Source organism: Nanorana parkeri, unplaced genomic scaffold (assembly GCF_000935625.1).
Source record: "Nanorana parkeri isolate BGI_ZX_2015 unplaced genomic scaffold, ASM93562v1 scaffold463, whole genome shotgun sequence".
Lineage (NCBI taxonomy): Eukaryota > Metazoa > Chordata > Amphibia > Anura > Dicroglossidae > Nanorana > Nanorana parkeri.
The window spans coordinates 359,142-368,136 of record NW_017306731.1 but is presented as its reverse complement, the minus strand read 5'-3'; the positions used below and the strand labels follow the sequence as shown (position 1 = coordinate 368,136).

Below are 8,995 nucleotides of genomic sequence, written 5' to 3'. Positions count from 1 at the left end.
AGGGTGGCTTCAATGTTTCCAGTGTACTGAGAAAAAACGGCTTTATTGTCATCTCTTTAAGTATGTTTGCATCTTAGTCCCTTCTGCCAGCCAATAGTGGACCAGCCTAGGGAATAGGCACATCTATAGGGATGCTGAAAATATTTCCTTTGATACAATGCCACATGAGCCCAGTGTCAGCAGATGACTTCATCAGGACAAAGAGGGATGTTTGAACTGGTAGGACCCTTATTAAACACAGCACAAGTGAAAACTTGCTTCCCTGTATATAATAAAGGTCTTAGCAAGGGCGTTTTTTATTCTTTAAACCTGGGTGCGCGTATGCATCTTTATAAATATATATGAAAACAAGAACACCTAACTTCTATTATTAGAGAACATATGCTTAGGTAGTGAAATAATGTATTCACTGTGCTCTCTACTTTCTATCCTTCTGTCCTGCACGTACCATTTGGTGTGCGTAACACAATAAGGAAGGTTAATAGTAAGCCTTGAAATTAAATATGCTCTGCAGCACACAGCTGTATCTAGCCACATTGTTTCCAATGATAACAGAACACATCTTGCTTTAATAACACAGCCTCCCATAGGGCTCAGTGACTTTGGCAGTGGAGAACGCAAGAGCAGCGAAAAAGACGGAAGCCGTACCAGAGATTACTGTGCTTCCATTACAGTGAACGACTGATGTGATCCCTTCGACAGCTTGACACAAAAAATAAAGAAACTACGACTAGAAATAGAACTGCAATGGCGTCATAGACAGACAGTGTGGTACATTTGTAGCACAATGTCATAATATAAGATAGAATAATATCACACAATATAATATTAGAACATGATTCTACTGTAAATGGGAAGGAAGCCAGCAGTTTAGTATAATGTCTTCCTAAAATCTGGTTTGTTTTTTCTTTTTTGACAAATGTGTAAATCCTGTAACTGGATTTGGCCAGATTTGTTGGCATCCACCTGCGCTATGTTCTCGGGACTAACAACACTCATTGGGTGCAGGCTTCATTACTAGTAGAGAAGGAGTTACCAGCACATCATAATTTCTTCATCACAAATACCTTTATTGACGTGTAGTTGATCATATTACACAAATAAAGTGACATTTCGGGGACCACGCAGGGTCCTATCATCAGGCAAGGTGACACCCTTCATGGTCCTGAAATGTTGTTTTATTTCTGTGACATGGTGATCAACTGAACGTCAATAAAGGCATTTTTGATAAAGGAATGATGGTGTGTTAGTAACTCTTGCTCTACTTGTATCTTCTGCGGCTCCATCCGCTAGTTAATGCAGCACCCGCCACAAACTACAAGGGACACAGTCAGATGTGCGGTGGGATATCTACGCAATCAGTCTTCAATAATGGGGCAAACGTGGACTTCAAGTGGGTTCAACATAAAACAGAAGTCATCAACTTGCAACTTGCAACAACTAAATCGGTTGTTTATGGACCGTATATTAAAAGACTTAAAAGGAGCTCCAGACCAGTTATATTGGTGATTAATCCAGAGAAGATGTATGCACTGATCTTGCCGCCCGGTTAGTTGGATAGGAAAACATCCATGTTACATCATCGTAAAAAGAACATAAAAACCCGGCGCACAGATCTAAGTGCAGTATAAAAGTAACTGTTTAATAAAGATTAAAACTAATGCACTTACAGGATATTTATAAACCTCTTGCCTGTCACACATCAGATGGAAGTAAGATCTCAGCTGCTGGTCCAAGATTGTTTTCAGGATAGATGGCACATGGAGAGAGCAGACTCCAATCCAGAAAGATTCCAAAACACATGTGCTAGAAGACACAGATCTGATCCAGTGGCTGAGCACTGCTGTAGCTGGTTCTCCTCAAGGCGGGATCACAGCTGCTGACAAAGGAGGTGAACCTCTGAAACCTCTGAAACCTCTGAAACACGTTGCCTAGCAATATCTGACACCTGACAACCCGGAAGCAGCTGTGATCCCGCCTTGAAGAGAACCAGCTCCAGATCAGATCAGATCTCTGTCTTCCAGCACATGTGTTCTGGAATCTTTCTATGCTGGACTCTGCTCTCTCCATGTACCGTCTATCCTGATAACAATCTTGGACCAGCAGCTGAGATGGGACTTCCTTCTGATGTGTGACAGACGAGATGTTGTTAAATATCCTGTAAGTGCATTACTTGTAACCTTTATTAAACAGTTACTTTTATACTGCACTTAGATCTGTGCGCCAGGTTTTTTATGTTCTTATTACAGTACTTCAAGTGGGTAACTCCAGGGCATCATGGACATAATCAATTTCAGTGAATGTGTTTCTCTCAATCAATGTCTAAGAAAATCAGGATGTTGAATGTGTTTAGGTGCAGCAAATCTTCTGATGGGTGTTTGGCACAGAACAGGGACAAGTGATTGTTAAAACAATTGCTCATCACATTATGAGGATGTCCATCTCTGCTTCTGTTATTAGCAGTGCATACCTCCCAACTGTCCCTTAGTTAGAGGGAATTCCCTTCTTTTCAAACCAAATCCCTCTCTCCCTCTTTCCTTCTTAGTTGTCCCGCTTTTTGGTCTAATTACTACCAAAACTGTCATCTTATCTCTTAATTATCTCCTTTGCTATTTTGAAAAGTCAGTATAAAGACAAGTAATGGTGGAAAACAACAGTTCCGGGTTTAAACAATCATCTATGCCATATAAATTCTTAGTGGTCCACATAACTGGGAGCGTGGCAGGTGGCGGCGTGTCCATTGTCTAAATATATTGTGCTGGAAGGTGTCCCTCTTCCTCATCTCAGAAAGTTGGGAGGTATGGCACTGTAGCTTTGCAGTGCTGGTGTCCTGGGTATTCAGGTCCCTCTAGAGCCTTGGTTCTCAACTGGTGGGCCCTGACCCAAAAGTGGGTTGCGACCCTGTGTCTAGTGGGTCGCCGCATGCCTTCCACTTTTCTAGGTGAGAGGCTCCTCAGTCTTCCCCTAGAAAGTCTTCCACTGTGCATTCTCGCATTGAGCAGCCATTCAAAATATACTGCCCGGCGCCGAGTGTTGACTTGGGGTGGGGTGTGCTGAGGCTATGGCCGTGAGGGAGCTCCATCCATACGTGCATTGCTTACAGCTCCCTCACATGTCCTGTAGAGGTGCCTGGACCGGAGTGACATCACATTCTGGCTCCCGGCACCTCTACGGGCGCACATGAAAGCTGTACAAGCAATGCACATATGGATGCAATCGCATCTACCAAGCTTTCTGGTGTGGGAGGTACGTTGCAGTGCCATTGATTTGAATGGAACCCCAAATGCAGCTCCCACCCACAGTTCGATCCACTGCACCAGAAAGCGCGGTACCGCAGTGCTGTGCATTCCATTGCAGTATGACTTGGGTCACGACTTAATGACCAAGGACAAATGTGGGTCCTGAGGTTACACAGGTTGAGAACCACTGCAATTTGCAGAGTGTTGTATGAGTGTCCTCCCACAACTGGATTCCAACCAAACAATGTTTCCTGTGTGTATATTGTGTGCATATACAGTATTTTTAAATGTACAGGTGAAACTCGAATAATTAGAATATTGTGCAAAAGTAATTGCAGTAAGTGCTGCAAAAGGGGCCCAAACCAAGTACTGAGTACATATGCATGCTTGTACTTTTCATAGGTCCGATATTGTTCTATGTGCAATCCTTGTTTTATTGATTGTATGTAATATTCTACTTTTTTGAAGTTGTGGATTTGGGGTTCTTGGGGTTTTCATGAGCTGTAAGCCATAATCATCACAATTATGACAAATCACGGCTTGAATTATCTTGCTTTGCATGTAATGAGTCTATCTCATATATTAGTTTCACCTTTTAAGTTGCAGTAGTGAAATAAATGAACTTTGCACGGTATTCTAATTATTCGAGTTTCACCTGTAGGTTTATAAAAATGAATCTAGGTCAAGAGTGGATAATTGTAATGTAAGCTTTCAATGAAGCAATACCTCAGCTGCATTCTTGCAAACCAACCCTGGAAACAAAGTGTATTTTATATGGGTTACTGTAAATGTTCCACTTCTAAATAAATGTATATCTAGTTCACAACAGGTAGGCTTATCAATCTAGGCACAGGAGGACATATTTGCCATGGTTGCCAGACTGTCTGACTCTGGCCTGGGGGGTGTAATAGCTACAGTGAAGGAGGAGAGTCCTAGTGGACCCTAATTAGCAGTGTCTTTATTCTCCTACAACAGCAACCAGGTTTTTTTCCTTTCATTTTCCATGTGTAATTTTCCAGTGCAGGGAGAAAGCTCATTGATTGCTATGAGGCAATACAGTCAGTCTATATTTTAGACCGATTGAAAAATCAGTCCCTGGAGACAGAGGATCTGTTGTCCATAGCAATTCATGACACTTCACTGGAAAACAAAAGAAGAAACCCACATGAATAAGCTCCACTTTAGCTCCACTTTTCATAAATAAGCCTCAGCTCTTCAGAATAAACTCACTGGCCTATAGCAACTTGAGAGTCTGAAATAAGAACTGTCTGTTTTTAGAAAACGGCAGCCAAATGAATTCAAGTTCTTTCTTTTTCTTTCTATTATTACTAGACAGTATTGGAATCTGTCTGATTAGACAATGGAGGCATTGCTTACATCAGGCATTTTTATATATAAGGCCCATTATAATACCAGAGAGCTTTATTTATCAACCTTGTAAAGACAAATGATGTCAGCTAATCCAAAACCACAATCAGGAGTCAGCATTCTGTAGTTTAGCACAGTTCATCTAATGCAAAGTAACTTCTGCTTCTCTCCTGATGGCTGCTGTTTAAAGTGGAAAGGGAGGGTTGTAACCCTTGACTGCTTTTCTTTTGTTATCATCGGTGTCCCATTGGGGTGATTTTCCTTCGCTTCTTGTCCAATAGCCACAACAGGAAGTGAGAGGAAATCCATCTAAAGTGAGGGAAATCCCTGGCTGTCACCCGGGTACCAGAACTAGTGTGCCCATTGGAAGATTTCCCATCTATTCCTGTTCTGGTGGCAACTCAAAATGTGGAATTTTGTTTCTCTTTTGTTTCTCTTTTGTTTACCAGGACAAATAGAGAGGATGAATCTTCTTAACAGGGACACAGACAGCAATAAATACTGGACAGGTGTTCTAATCCCTCTCCACTCTATCCAAAACAAACAAAAAAGGTTTTGGCTTTAGTTCTTTTTAACTACATGCTGCTTGGGGTTTATTGCAGCAATGCAATGCTTAAGTGAATAGTGTAGAACCTTTACCAATCAAACAGATTTCCGTTTACGGCCTTTCACTTTTGCTTAGTTATTATGGGCTATGGATAGATGAACAGATAGATAGATTGATAGAAAGGGTCGGAGTTCTTTTGTATTGAATATATGTATCATATGTATGTATATGTCAGTTACATAGTTACATAGTTACATAGTATTTGAGGTTGAATAAAGACATTAGTCCATCAAGTCCAACCTATTAGGATCTCATTCTAGGAGTACCCGTACCCCTGTATATTACGGTCCCTTAAGAAATCGTCCAAAAGTTTCTTGAACAATTCCACATTATTTGCTGAAATCACCGCCTGTGGCAGTGAGTTCCAGACCCTAACTGATCTTACTGTGAAGAACCCCCTTCGCACCTTGTGCTGGAATTTTTTTTCCACCAATTTTAGGTTATGGCCTCTAGTTAATGAATGCTGCGTGAATGCAGGATCATCTGTCGGGAAAGTGACTTAAAAAGATGCTTGTCAGTCCATAGGGTGTGCAATGTACATACCATCACAAGGTTAAAGTGGAACATCAGCCAAAAACAGCTAACTGCACACGATGGAAGCCAAAACGATTTGTAATTCTGTACTACCAGGCTTGTGATTTACACACATCTGCCAAACTGCACAGTCAGGAAATTGACTTACTTATTTCCTGTTTCAACAATGCAGATTCCCACATCTCATCTCCAACTGTAGCCTGCTCAGGCAATACATTGTGTTGTCATCTTGGTCCAGTCAGCAGTGAGCTGATCCAGAAAATAATAGAGTGGTCTATCTGGCTGAGCTTAGTGGCAGAGATGTAAGGATTGTAAAAATAAAATTACAAAGCCTTTAGTGGGTAAAATAGTAAACAAGTATTATAAAAACTGCTATCTAGCTGCTTGCTTGGTGATTCACTAAGGGGTTAATGCAGGTACTCCGAGGACTAATCACTTAAGGGTTAATGTCTACACACTGCGGACTGGTCAGTCAGGGGTTATTACTCTGGGAACTGATCTCAGAAGGGAGAATGCTCATACCCTGAAGACTGGTCACTGAGGATGCAGTACTGCACATACTGTACTGTAAAGACAGGTCACTTACGGCTAAATGCACAGTCACTGGAGACTTGTCTATGATGGTTAAGGGCCCATTCACACTGGATCAGTTGTGTTGCAATCTGTTGCGTTGCGATACATTTTTCAACGGATGGGCACCGAAAAATAAATAGGCGTATATGGGGCTAGTTCACACCACTCGGTTCTGTTGCGTTGTCACGGTGCACTGAAAAGAAAAGTAGAACATGCACTACTTTTTTCCAGCGCAATGTAACGCAATGCATCCGGTGTAAACTAGCCCCATTCACACCCATTCATTTTTATGTGCCCTTCCGTTAGCAATCGTTGAAAAACGGATGGCAACGCAACAGATCAGAAGAAAATTGGAAGGTACAGTTGCAAGTCAACAGACCTTCTGGTGTGAATGCACGTGCCCTACATGAATATACACTGCCGGTGTGAAAACTGTCTAGTGACTTCTGTGTAGTGAAAGGACCATCTCTCCACTGGCATGGATATTGGGAAATGAGGTGTCTACAGGGGAAAGACCAATGTGTGTTGTGAGCAGAATACAGGGGAAAGACCAATGTGTGTTGTGAGCAGAATACAGGGGAAAGACCAATGTGTGTGCTGTGGGCAGAATACAGGGGAAAGACCAATGTGTGTGCTGTGGGCAGAATACAGGGGAAAGACCAATGTGTGTGCTGTGGGCAGAATACAGGGGAAAGACCAATGTGTGTATTGTGGGCAGAATACAGGGAAAAGACCAATGTGTGTGTTGTGGGCAGAATACAGGGGAAAGACCAATGTGCTTGCTGGAGGTAAGATACTGGGAAAGACCAATTTGTGTGCTCTGGGTAAGATCCATGGAAACATTAATGTGCAAGCTTTAGGTAAATTACAGGGAAAAACGTATATGCACTAATATGTGTGCATGTTGTAAAATACAGGGAAAGAGCAATTTGTGTGCTCTGGGTAACATCCAGGAGACCAATGTGTGTGCTCTGGGTAAGATACAAGGAAAGAGCAATATGTGGGCTCTGGGCAATATCCAGGAGAAGACCAATGTGTGTGCTCTGGGCAATATCCAGGAGAAGACCAATGTGTGTGCTCTGGGTAAGATACAGAGAAAGACCAATGTGTGTGCTCTGGGTAAGATACAGAGAAAGACCAATGTGTGTGCTCTGGGTATGATACAGGGAAAGATCAATGTATGTACTCTGGGCAATATCCAGAAGAAGACCAATATGTGTGCTCTGGGTAAGATACAGGGAAAGATCTAGGTGAGGTGTGTGCTGTGGTCTGTGGGCATGACATAGGAAAAGACTAATGTGTATGCTGGAGGTGGGATCTCTCGGGTAATGCATGTTCTGTTTAGCTAAATTCAGGACTGGAGGCAGAATCATCCAGTGAAACAGAAGATTACAATCTCCATGTAACAATCTATACATAGGAAGGATGGGTCAAGTCATGTTTCACATATGTAAAGGTGAAAAGGTATTACTCTCCATCAATTAGGCCAAGTTTAGGACAGCTGATCCACTAAAAACAATATTACAGCGTTTGGAAAGAACTGATACAGTCTGAATTGCTCACAAGTCCTTATATCCCCAGTTATGAGATCTTTACACTTAAGTACCCATCTTCCCCCACCTGCTGTGGCCATTATGGCAGAATCCTTGCTATAGTCAGAAAGCCTTACTATGCTTTTTTTCCATTTGTGAGGGGAACAGATCAAAGCACTCAGGAGGGGGAGATCCTATTTTCAAGGGTCCTGAATCCATTTAAACTGAAATATCAGTTTTGGTGGACTGATTACTCAAAATGAGTTTCTTCTCCTATAAGGCAGGTCAAAGCCCAAAGCTGAAATGCAAATTATATTAAACTAATAGCAAACAGTCACATTTCATTTTGCTAAAGTCAGATTGCCGATACCTAGGACATATAACTGTAAACATCAATAATAAATAATTGTGTATTGGTTGTACAATGAAGGAAAATTACCACAGTAAAAAAAAGAAAAAAGTATATATATATATACACACACACACACACACACACACACACACACAGAGCATACTCCTTGATACACTTCATAGCAGAACCTGCTTTAGCATGACGGATGTGTGGTGTGATATAAGGCTTTCTTGTTATAGCAGAATCCATTCAAGCATTAATATAAAATATAAAGTGCAAAACGTGGTAAAGAGAAGAATTCATTCAAGCAGTACAAAGATGTGAGGTGCAATGTGAACCTTGGCTTATGTATTTACTATAACCAGACAGGCTGTAGAGCATAGGCATCCAATTATCATTAGAGGATTCACTCTTGCATTTCTGGTTTTCAATTAAATGCAATTCAATTAAAGGGTTAATCAATACCACTAAATACATTCAAATAGTTTACAGAGAAATCCTTGCACTGTATCCAGTGTACTATGGATGAATATATAACCATTGTTATTTCCTACTGCATATTTTGCCTGCATGCCAAAACTAGATTACATGCTGCACTTTCTGTAATATTTGCTGATAATGGAGATATCTATGTATTGGTGTGTACAGTATAGACATAGTTACATAGTATTTGAGGTTGAATAAAGACACATGTCCATCAAGTCCAACCTATTGTGTGTGTGTGGTGTGTGTGTGTGTGGTGTGTGTGTGTGTGTGTGGTGTGTGTGTGTGTGTGTGTGTGTGTGTGTGT

The 8,995-nt window shown here is 41.4% G+C and overlaps 1 protein-coding gene across 2 annotated transcripts in view; it reads right to left on the bottom strand.

The window, feature by feature from the left end:
• Positions 1-8,995, bottom strand: part of LOC108790308 (ras-related protein Rab-3C) — a 143,211-nt gene that overhangs the window by 132,350 nt on the left and 1,866 nt on the right. The gene's annotated exons all lie outside the window — the stretch shown is intronic.